Source organism: Rhinopithecus roxellana, chromosome 3 (genome assembly GCF_007565055.1).
Source record: "Rhinopithecus roxellana isolate Shanxi Qingling chromosome 3, ASM756505v1, whole genome shotgun sequence".
Taxonomy (NCBI): domain Eukaryota; kingdom Metazoa; phylum Chordata; class Mammalia; order Primates; family Cercopithecidae; genus Rhinopithecus; species Rhinopithecus roxellana.
Window position 1 is genome coordinate 102,429,846 of NC_044551.1, and position 17,961 is coordinate 102,447,806.

Sequence of the window (17,961 nt, forward strand, 5' to 3'; positions counted from 1 at the left end):
ATCACAGATCAGAATTTGCAGCTGTTGAAGTAAAAGGAATTTGCAGTACACAGTATCAAAAATGAAGGAGTTTTGCAGTGGAGTGGTGAGGTAAGGTGGCGGCAGGGCAGAAGGCTATGCTACATGTGTGCAAGGGAATAGTCTTAAAAAACGTAGCAGAAAATAGCTACTACAGTGTTAAATGAAGAATGGAGACACTGGAAGCTGCACAGAACTGAGAGACCTTAAAGTTCCTATTCAGTCATAGTAGAAGAAACTCACTAATATCCCAGCTGAACTGAGGCATTCAGCTCAGATGCCATAAAAACTCTTAAAAGTAAGGACCATACCCAACATAAGGCCTACTCTAGACTGTCCCAACTAAAGTCTAAAAATAAACCTAGATAGGATTCAGAGTAGTTGAGCACACTAACTGCATTCCAGAACAAAACTCAAGTCTCAAAAAGACAAAAAGCCAGACTCTCAACAATACTGAATTTCCAATGTCCATGACACAACTAAAAATTACCAAACATGTAAAGCGGCATCAAATGTAACCCATGGCCAAGAAACAAAGTTGTCAAAGGAGACAGACCCCAAGATGACCCTGATGTCTGAATTAGAAGACACGACTTTAACACTAATAAATAGCTGTTAGAATCCTATTTAACTGGAGAAAAAGAAGAAATCAAATAAACAACTAAAAACTCCCCAAATTTGGTAAAACAAACAAACAAACAAAAACACTAAATCTAGGCATACCACAGTCAAGCTGCTAAAATTCAAAAATTTTAAAAATCTTGAAAGCAGAGAGAGAAAAAAATACACATGACATACAGGGGAACTAACTTCTTATGAAAAACAACGGAGGCCCAGAAGAAAATGGAAGGATATTTTCAAAGCAATGAAAGGGGGAATAAAAACTTTCAACCTAGAATTATTTTTTCCCCTCTTTTTGCCACAGGTGTTGATCAGTTCAGAATTCTACATCCAGTAATATTATTCTTTAAAACAAGGAGGAAAAAAAGCCATTTTTAGATGAAGGGAAGCTGAGAATTAGTTGCCAGCAGACCTGCACAACAGAAATGCTTTTAAAATAGTCCTTTAAGCTAAAGTAAATCACATCATACCAGACAGAAATTTGAAACTTTAAGAAGAACTCAAGAGCACTGAAAGTAGGAAATGCACAGTTATTCATTTCCTTTAAAGATAAATTACTATTTAAAGCATAAACAATTTCTTAGTATCATATACAACAGGTAAAAGTAAAATATATGACAACATAAATGGCAATGAGGGGGAGTTGTAAATGGAATTACACTGTTTTAAGATTCCTTCTTGAAAATTATTGAGAGAAGATTTTAAGTCTTCTCACCACACGCAAAAAAATGTGAGGTAATGCATATGTTAATTAGCTCTATTTAGCTATTCCACAATGTATACCTATTTCAAAATATGTTCTACACAATAAACATATATAACTTTTATTTGTTAAATATATAAATTAAAAATAAAACAGATGGGGAAAATATTATATTTGTGAAGAATTATGTGGTTCCATATTAATTCCACGTAGCCAATGATAAGTTAAAACGCACATTTTAATACCTAGTTCAAACAATAAAAAATTAGTTACAATAGGAATAGCTAAAACACCAGGACAAGAAATAAACTGGAAGATTAAACTTTACTTGGTTGAAACAACAGAAGAGAAACAAAAGACATACGAGATAAAATAAAACAAACAGCAAGACAGTGGACTTTAAAGCATACATAAAATGAAATAGACCAGATTTTCCCCCAAAAAGGCAAAAATTGTCAGACTATATAAAAAAGCAAGACTCAATTACAAACTGTTTACAAGAAACTATTTTAAATACAAAGACAAGCAGTGGCTCACAACTGTAATCCCAGCACTTCGGGAGGCCGAAGTAGGTGATTCTCTTGAGCTCAGGAGTTCAAGACCAGCCTGGGCAACATGGTGAGAGCCCGTCTCTACTAAAAATACAAAAATAAAAAGCCGGGAGTGGTGGTGCACACCTGTAGTCCCAGCTACTTGGGGGGCTGACGTGGGAGAATGGCTTGAACCTGGGAGGCAGAGGTTGTAGAGAGCTGAGATTGAGCCACTGCACTCCAGCCTCGGCAGCAGGGTGAGACCCTGTCTCAAAATAAATAAATAAACAAATACAAATATAAGATAGACTGAAAGTTAATAGAAAAAGATATACTGTGTAAATAGCACATATACGAAGCTTGTGAGGCTATGATATTATCATACAAACTGGACATCAAAACAAAGGATTATCTCCAAATTTACAGAGGTGCATTTCACAATGATAAAAATATCAATTCAACAGAAAGACATAAAAACCATAAATATGTATGAGCAAAACGAGGCAAAACAAAACTAAAAAGAAAAAAGGCAATCATTGTAAAAAATTTTTAAGAGTATGCTTTCAATAATCAACAAGGTATAAGACAAAATATCAGTATGTATATGGTAGATCTAGATAATATCATCAACCACCTTGAGCTGACATTTATAAAATACCGCAAAATAAAATTTCCTTTCAATGCTCACCAAGAAAAATCATATGCTGTGATATAATTTAAATCTCAAGTAACTAAAATATTACAGAGTATATTTGGTCAAAATAGAATTAAATTAGAAATCGCCAGACTTGGTGGCTCATGCCTGTAATCCCAGCACTTTGGGAGGCCAAGGTGAGTATATCACTTGAGGTCAAGAGCTCAAGACCAGTCTGGCCAACATGGTTAAACCCCATCTCTACAAAAAATACAAAAATTAGCCAGACATAGTGGCGCATGCCTGCAGTCCCAGCTGCTCGGGAGGCTGAGGCAGGAAAATCACTTGAACCTGGGAGGTGGAGGTTGCAGTGAGCAAAGATCATGTCACTGCACTCCAGCCTGGGCAACAGAGCGAGCCACTATGTCAAAAAAATAAAAAATAATTAAATTAGAAATCAATAGCTGTATAGCATCTACAAAAGTCCCAAAATTTGAAAATTAAACGCACATTTAAATTCATGAGTTGATAAAAAATCACAACAGAAATTAGAAAAAAATCTAATTTGCAATTCTAATGCTTAGCAGAAAACTAGAAACTTTAAATGCCTATATTAGAAAAGAAGTTTTTAACTGGTTATCTGGACTTCCTTCTTAAAACAGCTAAAGAAAAGAGCAAATCAGACAAGAGTTGAGGAAGTACTTCAGTAGAGTTATTACTAACACAGACTTATAGGAAAATATAGTCTTAATGAGCAAAAACAGGAATTCTCAGCTGATAAACGGAAAAATACCAAAACAAAGAGAAAAAAAAAAAAGAGACCCTCGAATAAAAACTGTCATATCTAAAATGAAAAACTTCACTAGATACACTCAATGGCAAACTGGATAAAGCAGAAGAAAGTGTCAATAATTTCCAAAGAAATTATCCAGATAGGAAAATCAACAAAACAGAAAATAGACCACAATAGAAAAAGTAAAGACAAAAACTGATTCTTTGAAAAAGGTCAACAAAATTTCTAACTCTTAGCAGAAATGATCAAGAACAAAAGAGAATATATAAATTACCAATAAGAACAATGAAAGAAAGGATATCAAAATGATCCTATAAATACTGAAGGACAAAGGACTATGAGTAACTTTAGGTCAATAAATTTAGTACAGATGAAATGGACAAATTCCTTGAAAAATGTAATATAGGGATACAAGGTGAAACAAAGTATCAAAAGTTCCATATCTATTTTTAAAACTTAATCTATTAAAAAAAAGTATTCTCATAAAGATGATTTCACTGGTGAATTTTATCAAATATTAGGAAAAAATAATACTATTCTAAAGCTCTTTCAGGACACAAGAATAATCAATGTACTTTGTGAGATCAGCACATTCCTAATACAAAAGTCTGATAAAAACAATTCAAGCAAAGAAAATTAAACCTGCATTTCTCATGAGCATAGATACAAAAATTCTTCACAGCATAAGCAAATATGTAGAAAGTTTAACAAATAATAAGCAAACAGGGTTTAATATTAGAAATGCAGGACTGATTTAACATTTAAAATCAATGCACCATCAAACTAACAGATAAAAGAAAACCCACAGGGACTTTTTTCTTTTTTTTTTTTTTTTTACCTGCTCTGTCACCCAGGCTGGAGTGCTGGAGTGCAGTGACACAATCACAGCTCACTGCAGCTTTGACTTGCTCAGGCTCTGGTGATATTCCCACCCCAGCTTCCCAAGTAGTTGAGACCACAGGCGCACACCACCACACTCAGCTAATTACTTCTGTATTTTGTACAGACAAGGTTTTGCCATGTTGCCCAGGCTGGTCTCAAACCCTTAGGCTCAAGCAATATACCCGCCTCAGCCTCTCAAAGTGCTGGCATCACAGCCCAATGGGATAATTTCTACAGACAAGAGATTATGTTTGACAAAGTTCAACCCACAACCAGGTGTGGTGGCTCATGCCTATAACTCCTGCATTTTGGAAGGCCAAGGCTGCAGGATTGCTTGAGGCCAGGCCAGGCTGAGAAACAAAGCAAAAGCCTGTCTCTACAAAAATGTATTTTTAAAAAATAATAATTTGAAATGGATCATAGACCTAAATACAAATACCAGAACCACAGAGAGGTATCTCTGCTATCTTAAGGTAAGTAAAAATTTCTTAGAAGATGCTAAAATCACTAATCATTAAAAATCTTATAGAGTCATCAAAATCAATCATTTCTCATCAAACGACAGCTTTAAAAAAACAAATACAAACACTTCACAATGGGCTAAATTATTTTATATGAGTGTGTATAAATACATTGCAACTGAACATGAAGAAAAACAACTTTTTTTTAATTATTAAACTTTAAGTTCTAGGATACATACATGTGCAGAACATGCAGGTTTGTTACATAGGTACATGTGCCATGGTGGTTTGCAGCACCCATCAAACCGTCATCTACATGAGGTATTTCTCCTAATGCTATTCCTCTCCTAGCTCCCCACTCCCTGACAGGCCCCAGTGTGTGATATTCCCCTCCCTGTGTCCATGTGTTCTCATTGAACAACTCCATTTTTTAAAATATAGAAATCATTTGAGCAGACTCTTTTCACAAACAATATATACAAATTGCCACAAAGCATATGAAGCAGTGCTCAAATCATTACTTGTCATGCAAATATAAATTAAAATCATAATGAAATATCATTTCACAGCCATTACAATAGGTAACATTTAAAAGACTGACAATATCAAGTGTTGGTAAGAATGAAGAACTAGAACTCTCAAAAAAGTGCTGGTGGGGCCGGGCGCGGTGGCTCACGCCTGTAATCCCAGCACTTTGGGAGGCCAAGGCGGGCGGATCACAAGGTCAGGAGATCGAGACCACAGTGAAACCCCGTCCCTACTAAAAATACAAAAAATTAGCCGGGCGCGGCGGCGGGCGCCTGTAGTCCCAGCTGCTCGGGAGGCTGAGGCAGGAGAATGGCGTGAACCCGGGAGGCAGAGCTTGCAGTGAGCCGAGATCGCGCCACTGCACTCTAGCCTGGGCGACAGAGCGAGACTCCGTCTCAAAAAAAAAAAAAAAAAAAAAGTGCTGGTGGGAGTAAAAAATAGTATGACTTTGGAAAAAAGGTTGATAGGTTCTTACAAAGTAAAATATACACCTATCCTATGACCTAGCAATACCACTCTTAGATGTTTACCCACGGAAATAAAAATGCATGTTTAGAAAAAGACTTGTACACTAATGTTTACAGCAGCCTCACTTATAGTAATAGTCAAAAATTGGAAACAATCCAAATGTGCATTAACAGAAGAATCAACAAATTGGTACAGTCATATAATAGATGACTACTCAGCATTAAAAAGGAACAAACTGCTGATACATGCAACAATATGGTGAATTTCTCAGATATTAGACTGAGTAAAAGAAGTCAGGCATAAACAATTACCTATTACACGATTCTAGTTATATTTAGCTCTAGAATCAGCAAAACTAAGCTGCGGTGATAGAAATCCTATCAGCGGTTAAGTAGGGTGGTGGGAAATTTGACTGTACAATGTCATGAGGAAACTTTCTGGAGGAAAGAAATGTTCTATATCTTAATTGGAAGGAAATTACATGGATATATACATTTGCCAAAACTCATCAAACTATATTTAAAATCTATGCATTGTATGTAATTGCATCTCAAAACATGATTTTTAAAAACAACTGCTCCCATACACACACAAAAAATTGCGTGTTTCATCTCGACATGTATGTTTTCCCCAGTATACCATTATTGTAAAACTTACATTAAAATACTGCTTTTGTTTTTATACAAATCTATGGGGTACATGTACAATTTTGTTGCAAATACAGATTGCATATGGTCAACCTCAGGGCTTTTACCATCATACAAAACATGTACATTGTACCCACTAATTAGTTTCTCATCATCCCACTCCCTCCCACCCCCTCACCCTTCCAAGTCTCCACTGTGTGTCATTCCACTCTCTAAGTCCACGGATAAACATTTTTAGTACCCACTTATAAGTGAGAACACGTGATATTTGACTTTCTGTTCCTAGCTTGTTTAAGATAATGACCTCCAGTTCTAACCATGTTGCTGCAAAAGACATGATTCATTCTTTTTTATGGCTGAATAGTATTCTATTATATATATACACTACATTTTCTTTACACATTCATCCTTTGATGGGCACTTAGGTTCATTCTGTATCTTCGCTATTGTGAACAGTGTTGCCGTAAACGTAGGAGTGCAAGTATCTTTTTGATATGTTGATTTCTCTTCCTTTGGGTAGATACCTAGTAGTGACATTGCTGGATCCAGTGGTAGTTCTATTTTCAGTTATTTGAGAAGTCTCCATACTGTTTTCCACATAGGTTGCACTAATTTACATTCCCACCAACAGTGTATAGGAATTCCCTTTTCTCTGCATCCTCACCAACATCTGTGATTTTTTTGTCTTTTTAGTAACAGTCATTATGATTGAAGTAAGATGATATCTCATTGTGGTTTTAATTTGCATTTCCCTGATGATTTGTGATGCTGAATATTTTTTCGTATGCCATTGGCCATGTGGATATTTTCTTTTGAAAAATGTCTATTCATGTCCTTTGCCCATTATTTCTTTTTTTAATGCCACTTTTTTAATAGATAATGAACCTAATATTTTATTTTAGAAGTTTTATTTGACATATAATGGTACATATTTATGGGATACATGGTGACGTTTCAATACACATACTATAAAGTGATCACATCAGAGTAATTAGCATAGGCATCATCTCAAACATTTATGATTTCTTTGTGTTGGGAACATTCAATATACTCCTTCTAACTATTTGAAACTACACATTACTGTTAACTATAGTCACCCTACAGTGGTACAGAAAACTAGAACTAATTCCTCCTATCTAGCTTTAAGAAGCTTTTTTTAAAACAATCCCTTCTGTACTTTTTCAATTTAGAAGGAAGTAATTTTCTTTTGGCAAATGTTCATGTTATTTTCAATATAAAGCTTTTCATTTATGTTCAATTAATCAAATACCAAAAAAACGCATGCTACATGTAATAAGAATTCCAATATTACAATGAAGTAAAAATATCCCTTGGGATAACCATACCCCTTGTCCTCCATCCCACCTGCCCTTGTCAGAGAGAATCATTAGTTTTCATTCAATGTGTATGCTCCAAAGTTTTTAATGCTTGTGCATGCATATAAATACTTATATAAAGAAATATGTGTAGGTGGGTTGGTTCATTTTACATAAGAGGTCCATATAAAGACTCTGGGGAACCAAAACTGTTCCACAATAGAAGCATTTAAAAGCACATAAAGGACTTTTGCCTTTTCCCTTTCCTATTCCTTCACCCCACATGAACCCTAGAGGAGCAAGGGGCAGCTAATGAATGGGAGAATGGAAGAAAGAAGAATGAAGAAATAACACCTACTTCCCTTCCTCGATAGAGGATCCAGAGTCAAGTGCCACGTCTGAAACTAGGAGGGAGGGAGAGGCAGAAAGAGTGATGAGTTAGCTTAAAATTGAACATCAAAATTTGAACAGGTCATTTTGATATCTGAAAAGTAATCCCTTGAGAAAACAGAACTATTCTTATAAAGATACATAACAAGAAATCAGTGAAAATGAACTATGGTATCATTCATGAGTCGGGAAGTGAAAATAATCAAAATATACAGATGACAATAGTGCTTAGGGAGAAACTAAGCCATTTCCTATTTTATTCCATCTAGTTTAGTACATTCAGGTAAGTGTTCATAAACTTGTAATAATGTATTTTTTTACTTTTCAAATATACTTTTAACAAATTTGAATTTTAATTAAAATATTTTCTTAGTAAGAGTCTTAGTATGTTATAATATTTTCCCTATGATAGCACCTACCAAGCAGTATTAGAATTGTCTCCATGTTTGTCTATACCAGGAGTCATGGAACTACAGCCTGCAAGCTATTTGCCTATTTTTATAGAACCTTGGACCTAAGAATAGTCTTTACATTTTTACATAGTTGTGGGGGGGATTATAAGAAGAATAATATTTTATAACATGCAACAATGATAAGAAATCCAAGTTTAGACTTCATAAATAAAATGGCATAGGAATCCATGCTAATTTGGTTACACGTTGTTATGGATGCTTTTGTGCTACAAGAACAGAGTTGAATAGTTGTGACAGAGACCATATGTGGTGCTCTTATCACTTCACACTGCTGCTCAGAGAATGATAGCAGTGGCATAGTTATAACTTGACAGTAGTGCCACACACATAACCTACCACTACATCGTACTTATTTTTTTTATTACCAATGCATATAGATCATGTCAAAACCAATAGAGAAAGTGGACTTTCACGGTCGTGCTTTTAATGCACAATGGAGTGTTATTTGTTCTCAAATTAGATGAGAAAGCATTGTGTTTATTACACAGTGGCACTATGCTGAACAACACAACACACGTGGACATGACCAAGTATATTAGTTTTCTATTACTGTGTTACAACTTATTAAAAACTTAGAGGTTTAAAACAACACAAACTTATTATCTTGCAGTCTCTGTGGATCAAAGCCTGAGCACAGCTTAGCTAAGTGATCTGCTCAGGCTGTATTCAAGGTATTGGCTAGGACACTTTCTCATCTGGAGGTTCAAGTGGGGAAAAAATCCTCTTCCAAGCTCCTTCAGACTGTGGGCAGAATTCATATGCTTGCAGTGTATAACTGAGAGCCCCCAGCTTTTTGCTGGCTGTCAGATGGAGGCCACCGTCAGTTTCTAGAGGTTGCCTACAGTTTCTAGAAGCTGCCTATAGTTTGCCATGTGGGCTTCTCCAAAATGGCTGCTTATTTCTTCAAGCCCTCAAGAAAAATCTCTAGCTCTGATTTCCTAAGATTGAGTATTATATAAGGTAGCATAACCTTCTCTTATACCTAAGTCCCAAGCTTTGTATCCTGCTGCAACACACCAATTCTCCCAAGTCTTGGGATCCTTGATAGCTGCTTCCAGACCTCTTTAATGCTGCTTGCTAGACTAAGTACTATAATAAAGAGCACAGAATTAAACAAAAGTAGTCCTGGAATCCCATTTAGCTCCTATTTAGTTGTATAGCATTGAGCAAGACACTTAAATCTGTCTAAGCTCATTTTAATAATTATAAAAGAGAAGGATTAGACTTGGAAATTTCTAAGGATATTCTTATATTATATGCAGTTTTATAATTGCCTGTTGTTATTTGATGACAAGGGCTCTAGTATATGTAACTTCATGATCCCTGAACCTAGCACACTGCCTGGCACCTAGGACAGTTAATTCATACTGTAAATGAATAAATGAGTTCTTTCTATCTCTAAACATTTCTAGTCAATAAGCCCCATCCATGTACAGGATCCCAAGAAATTTATGAAGAAAAAAAAACAGCAGAGCAAAGAGAACAGCAAAAGAAACCTAAACCATTTACCCAGAAATACTAGCCTAGTCCCTCAATCACAAATATAAACTGACAATCAAGTACCACTAGATACATCAGGAAAGCTAACAATATGAAAAACACTCTCTTTCAAAAAAAAAAAAAAAATTAAAAAAAATACCTCTTGGAGAAGCAGATCATTTGAAGAATAGAAGAGAACTTTAAAAACAGCAGCAAAAATTGAAACAATTAGCCCCTAAGGGCTTTTGAGAAGTACAATTAACTTACAAATATAATAACAAAATAATGCTGCATTAAATGGAATAAACAAGAACAAAGTGGGGGAATAATCCTAATATTTAAAACAAAAATATAAAGACATTAAAAAAATAAAGAAAAAAGATGGAAATAATCCAATATCTCCAACTTCCAACTTATAATAAAAATTAACAAGGAGAACAGAGAAAATTTAAAAAAAGAAATCATAAAAGAAAATTTTCCTAAGCTGGGGCCAAAAGCAGCCGCAGAATATTAAAAAGGAAAGCAAAGCAACTCTATCATACTACTTGATTCAAAAGCTTGCCATACGGAGCTTGCAGTGAGCTGAGATCTGGCCACTGCACTCCAGCCTGGGTGGCAGAGCGAGACTCCCTCTCAAAAAAAAAAAAAAAAAGCTTGCCATAATACTGTAAGATAGACAACTGAGTTTCAACTTTTAAATTCAACCTTAGCAAAAAGAAAAAATGCAAGATAAAAGTCATGTAAAAATATAAATTTAACCAACCTTGACAGTGTTAAAATAATACTACAATTGAAACTGAGGGGAATAGGTAAGGTAAAAGGAAGGATGGGGCAAGAATATTCGCATCCTGCAAAGTACGGAGTTAAGAGATAACCAAAAAATTTACTAGAACAAGAAATAGAGATGTAAGAACATTATTTCAAGTGTCAGCGGTAAGTAACAGATGAAGTAAACTTAATAACTACCCAAACATTTAAAGACAGAAGAGAAAGTGGGAGTATGTGAGCTAAAATTTCATTCTTAGTGGAGAATTAAAATACAAAAATTTGTCATAGTATGAAAGAGAAAAGTGTATGCTTATTATTTAAAATTCATAAAAGTAACCACCTGAAGCATTTAAAACTGAAATAACTAAAAGTGGTTCTATCTACCGAAAAATTCAAAGACTAGAAATAAGAGGCAAGAGACTACTGCTTATATTTTCCATATACGGGCATTAATTTAATCTATTAATTCTACTATCAACAAATGAGTAACTTGCATCCTAAAGATAGCTAAAAAGCACTGTCAAATTTGAAAAGAATATTTCAAAAAATTAACAGTACAAAGTATTAAGTGCCTCTACAAATCAGTTTTTGCTTTTGCTTGCTTACTTTTAATGAAAACAGACTCCATCAATAATAGTGGAGACAGCTGTGGAGTTCTTAACCTGAAATCCATAGACTTCCTGAGAATTTTCTAAAGAGAAAATCCATAGTTTTCAACAGGTTTGATATCAAAAGATTATATGATCTTTAAAAAAAAGTTAAGAACCACTGAAGAGAATACTGTTATTTTCCCACTGAATGGCTTTATAAATATATTCTTAGAAGCAATCTATCCTAAAAACTTAAGTAATATCAGCACTTTATTTAAAAGCCAACTTTGTTATAAAAATTTATTTAGGGCAGTTTGTAATACATGCACTACAAAAAGGATGAAGAAAAGATTTACATAAAGAAATCAGCAGAGAAGTAAAATCTTAGAAATAAAACTACATAATACTAACAATATACCATGAGTTTCATTACCCATTCAAAGCAAATGTATTTTTTGCACTTTCTAGTAGTCGGGCAAAAACAAAAATATGATTAGAAATAGAATTAGTTACAAAATTCAGAGCGTACATTAAAATTATACCAGCTGCTAAAAAGATCTACGAATAATCTTAGTATTGTATTATACCTGCAGATGCAGTCAATGGCAAAAACTGAAAATTTCCCTCACAGAAGCTTTAGATTCAAAAATTACAAGGAAGAGAACGGAAAAATGCATCTTGAAAACTTAAAAATTAGGCACCCATTAAAATATAAACTACTGAGAGAAGAGTCACAGAAATATCCAGCTTACAATTTTTTGTAACATAGTTACTTATACTGCTTTATATTTTAATTTTTACAAGAGATTTTGCCTCTTTAACTGAAACCTTAATCCATCTACTACTAAAAATAACAGACATAGATTTAATGTAGCATAAAGCCACATGTGTGAATAAATGGTAATAAAATATTTATGACTTCTATTCAAGTCTGTAATTATTCTCAGTTTACTAACTTATTTAAATATCTACATTAAAAAGACAGGAATTCGTCAAAATAATGCTTTTAAAAATTATTTTTGAGCATAAATGAATATAAATAATTTATTTGCTTTCACAAACAATTACAATTTTGATATAGTAATATCTACTAACAAAGATAAAAATGAGCTGCTAAATACAGAAAACATTAGACATAATCTGATTATATGAATAGAAATATAGGTCACTGGAATACTTCTAATTTGATGACCACTGACGAATCTACAAAACATAGAACAGAAAATCAGATTCTCTTATCCGCATGGCCCAATAATTTAGGACTTGACAAAGCCAAATGACCTCCTTAAGACTCCAAACTAGATAAAACACAGAAAGTAGTCTGAGAACATATCGATATTAAGCATTGAAAGTTCCCATAGGTATCTTTTCATGTTTAGCATGTTATTCAATATTGTTTACAAGTATAAATTTACAACAAATGGAAATTTAAAAATCAAATTTTATAGTCAAATGTTACTTGTCATAGCATTGATCTCCCACTGCTTTGTTATCTCAAATGAAAAACTCCAAATTTAGTATATGAAATGACTCAGTGTTTCAAATGCTTTATTCAGTCTCTATAAAAATTACATTACAATACATGTCTTCAGCCTTCTCCAAAATTTAAATCAGTAAAGATATTTGTGATGTGATGGCTAGCCGTTACATCACATGCTTCTATTAGCAGCAAGTGTCCCAGTTACTGGTTTCTGGCATTAGCTCAACAGTGGTTGTCTAAGAAAAGAAAAAACACTTATTTTTGAAAACTAAATCATTAACTGTAATGTCAAAAATGGAGATCAATTTCTATAATTACATACTACAGAGACTTTTTTTATCCCAGAAAGATTTAGTAACTATCATCTACAACACTTTATATTTTTGAAACTTGATTTCAGTGATGTCTTTGTACATTCCTATTAAGACCCAGGAATTTCTAGCTTTCAAAAATTATCACCCAGTTTTGTTTGAACAATGTTCTCCAAACTGTGGATCAGGGCCCATTAGTGGGCCATTTAATCAATATAATGAGTCTCAGACAACAGTTTTTTTTAATAAAATAGTACCAAAGAGGAAAGAAAATGGAGTGCACATATGTAATAAGGATAAGTCATGTTTAACAAGATTTGTAGGCTTTAAATGAATGTGCATGTATCATTGGGTCAGTAATCAAAAAGTAATTTCTACAGTTTAAAAGCTACTGTATTATGGCACAGGAGTATCATCAAAACATACTATACTATAATCAGTTACAATTAAGTCAATTATTAAATGAGAAACCTTATTAAAATTTAAATTTCCTAGGTATAAATATTACTGGAAGTCTAATTAATAGTCTAATTATTCAGATCTCACTGTTCTCCAGTAACTATAATATGACCATTTCATAGATCCTCAAAATGTCTTTTATGCCATCTATTCTCAATTTCACAAGTGAATTTACACTCCCATTTGTAATATCCTTTATCATAGTCCATATGTCTCAATAGTTGGAAGGGGAAGAAATATTTAATTTTTATTTATTTATAATTATTATTTATAATTATATTTATTCTTTTTTTGAGACAGGGTCTCACTTTGTCACCCAGGCTGGAGTGCAGTGGCTCGAACACATCTCAAAATAGCTGGGACTACAGGTGCATGCCACTACACCAGGCTAATTTTTGTATTTTTTGTAGAGACAGAGTTTTGCCATGTTGCCCAGGCTGGTTTCAAACTTCTGAGCTCATGCAATCTGCCTGCCTTCGTCTCCCAATGTGCTCATACAAGTATGAGCTACCACACCCAGCAGAAATATCTAATTTGAAAATACACAGTCTCCTAAGTATTTATTATACATAAGCCCAGAAAAGCAAAGAGCACCTTCATCTTTAAGAATGACAGGAATCAAAAATCAAGCCAAGGTCATGCTAAATTTATATTACCGAAATATTCACCACACCAACCTCTGTGAGCAGGTCGTCTCACTATCTACAATCAGAAATTCCACTGCAAACCCTAATCCTAACAATGCTATAAAATTTAAACTGCAAGCCATAAAGGAAATTTTGGGATGCTTATTTTCATTCAACAAATATTTACCGAGTATTTACCATGTACTAGACATAGGTACAGGTCTAGGTGCTAGAAATACAGTGATGAACTTGCCCTCAAAAAGATCCCATCAGGACTCTTAATGATCTATCTAATTCCATTACCCACAACTTTCTATAGTACAGTTTTAATACTGATTTAAAAGAATGTTTTTTTCAATCTCAGGAAAACCACAAAACAGCTGATTTATCAGCAGTTATGTTTTATAAAGTCACTTCAAATAGTGAACCACTGCTTCCAAGACAAATACAGTTATGGTCTGCCAGCCTCTGGTCACAAGACTTTCATCAACCAATCGATACATAGTTTAGTTTTTTGTATGTTTCTCTTTCAAGACACCTTATTTAATATACATCTCTGATTCATTAACATTGCACTAACAGCCAACAGCATTATACTCATGCCTGAACTCAGCTTATTTAACACATGAATTTTTTCCATAAAGCTTATCACACCTCTCTTGCACTTAGGACCACTAGGCAGCAGCACATCAGCCCTACGCTTGGGGGCCATTTTAAATAGTGAAATCACCAGGAAAAAGGTAATAAATAGCTTGCAAAAAGCAAGCTTTTCGTCAGAAAGCAGAGAACCACCTTATTCAACCTCAACTGGGAACATGCACATTGGGTGACTTAAAATTTTTGCCACTCTGGGTATGCACATGTCTGTGAATGACTGGGACTACTGAGTTTAGGGTTAAAGCAAGTAAATTTACAAATATGGAATATCTGAATAATGAGAATAAATTCTAATTGGTGGGGGGGATTTTCTCTTTAAAAGTAGCTAATAAATGAATAAGAAATGACAACTAAATTATTTTATAACCATTACACAACTCTTAGTAAATTAATGGACTAGGCAAGAATCATCAATGACTGCTAACGTTCCAAAAAGAAAGACAACCTTTGATCTTCCCAATGGAAGAAAAAACAATTGAAACCGAATCTGATCAAACCTCTGCATCTCACTACCAATTTAGAGGAAAGATATGGGACGTTTTCACTCTTTAACATTAAGATACTCCATTTGTTAATCTGATGTCCTTAAGGAAAAGAGTCATTTTATTCAATTCTGTCTCCCTAATATCTATTATAACACATACCAGTCAACACTGATTAAAAGTTTCTTAAATAAATAAGTGAATAAATGAATAAATGACTGAACAACCTCTTAGAAATTTAAGAATGTTAATTTATACGATCATCACTTTTTCAAATAAAGGAGTAAAGAGAAAGTCATGGGCAGACAGGCAATTTATAGCTCTAAGAGATATTACAGGTGAAATAACACTCCACAAATCAAAGGTCATTTACATGGGGATTTCAACTCTTCAAAACAAAGCTATGAGCCAGAAGAAAAAGAAATTCACTAAAGGAGGTCACAAATGTATATTCTCTTCATTAAACAATAAGAGCCTCTAAATTCCACTTGAGTCAGATACTTTCATTTTTAAATAACTCTAATAAGTTTATAATAGAATACAAATTAAAACAGAAAACTGAAGTAACTAGTAAAATTATGACTGAGTACAAGGAAGACAAACAACTTTATCCTCATCAATAGGTTTATAGACATCTCTTCAAAACAGCACTTTATAGCTGAGGTTCAGAATGAGAGCCCTAAACTAACAAGATTCGAATATGTTCAGAAAAGACGGAGAAAACAGTACTACTTTATAAAGTTTGTCATTAAAAGAAAAAAATAAAATAAAATAAAATGTATTTTGGTAAAAGGCTATGCTATTTATCTACCAGATCATTCCCTATAATGCTAACTAAATGAGAAAGTACATCCAGAAAAGTCAGTGGTTGTATCACACGTGGTTCTCATAACAAAGTTATATTATTATTCTCAACTACAGTGATAATTTTCTAAAGTATAAAAATATATAACTACTAATACACAGCCTAGTATATGCAAAGGCCACAAATTTAAAAGGCTCATTTAAGGGTAATGATGTTTGGGTAAGTATGTGTCAACTCTCCTCACAGAACAGATTTAATATAACTGATTGTAAATTATAAATAAGTTAACAACTTCAAAATTCTAGAATGAAACGTCCAACAGATGATAGAAACAAGCTGAAAGTACTACTACTTCTCTGGAGATAGGGTTTCCTTCTGCCCAGCTAAATCAAGAGACTTCTTCCCCCAAACTATGAAAGCCTTAAGAGAGAGACAGAGAATTGACCCAAAGGTACCTTAAACCCCAATGTCAACACAAGGTTTTAAAAGCCTAGTTTTTCTTATAGAGATCAGGACTACATTACTTGAACAAGAAACAATAGTTTAGAACACAATGAAGATTGCATTCATTCAAAAATGAGGCTCCCGTAAATCAGTATTTCTAAATGACAGATCTACAGCAATAAAAATATCACATTCAGGATATTACTATACCAGTATTGCTGGTGTGCAATCAAGCTAACAAACCAAAGTGATTCAATACAGCCAACTTAAATTTTAGAACTGCTTACTACTAGAACTCTTCTATATCGCCAGTGGGAATAAAAAGGGTACTGCCACTTTGAAAAATAGTTTGGCAGTTTCTTATAAAGTTAAACACACACTTGCCATATGACCCAACAATCCTAACTTTAGCATCTTACTCAAGGAAAAAAAAAATTATGCTCATAGACACACACACACACACACAAACCCTGTACATGAATGAAACATTTCTTAATGGGCAAATAGATAAACGTGGTGAGGTACATCCATATAACAGAATATTGCTCAGCAGTAAAAAGAAACCACTGACACTCGCTACAATATAGATGATTCTCAAATGCATTCTGCAAAGTGAAAGAAGCCAGAATCAAAAGGTTATATAACACATGATTCAATTTATATGATATTCTAGAAAAAGCAAAATTATAGAAAGAGAAAACAAATCAGTGGCTGCTAGGAGTGGGAGAAGTTGACTACAAGGGGAATTTTAAGGGGTGATAGAACTGTTCTGTGTTTTGATTATTGGCAGAGTGAATTTTAGAGAGAAAAACTAATATAAAAATATCTTAAAATCGTAAGTAATTGAAATGCTAAAAAAAAAAAAAAAAAAAAAGAAGAAGAAAGAATATTTCCTCTAACCAAACGTTCTGGCCACCCAATAATACATTTAATTTTAACTTCTGCCATTTAAAAAAAAAAAAAATGTATTTCTAGGCCGGATGGCTCATGCCTGTCATCCCAACACCTTGGGAGGCCAGAGTGGGAGCATCACTTGAGGCCAGTTCAAGACCAGCCTGGGCAATATACCAAGACCCTGTGTCTACAAAAAGATAAATAAATAAAATATTGTCAGGCATGGTGGCGTATGCTTGTAGTCCTGGCAACTTTGGGGGCTGAGGTGGGAGTATCACCTGAGCCCAGGAGTCTGAGGCTGCAGTGAGCCATGATTATACTACTGCACTCCAGCCTTGGCAACGGAATGAGACCCTATCTCTAAAAATAAAGTTAAAAATATTTCTGTAAAGTATTTCCACATTTTTTTTTTTTTTTTTTTGAGACAGAGTCTTGCTCTGTTGCCCAGGCTGGAGTGCAGTTGCACGACCTTGGATCACTGCAAGCTCCGACTCCCGGGTTC

At 34.1% G+C, this 17,961-nt stretch overlaps 1 protein-coding gene across 7 annotated transcripts in view; it reads right to left on the reverse strand.

The window, feature by feature from the left end:
- Positions 1-17,961, reverse strand: part of CSNK1G3 (casein kinase 1 gamma 3) — a 105,241-nt gene that overhangs the window by 73,093 nt on the left and 14,187 nt on the right. The window contains exon 2 of one of the 7 annotated variants that reach the window (XM_030927472.1): positions 7,960-8,005. The exons of the other annotated variants lie outside the window; for them this stretch is intronic. The gene's annotated coding sequence lies outside the window, so the exon portion shown is untranslated. The remainder of the gene's footprint in view (positions 1-7,959; positions 8,006-17,961) is intronic. 7 annotated transcript variants of the gene reach the window in all.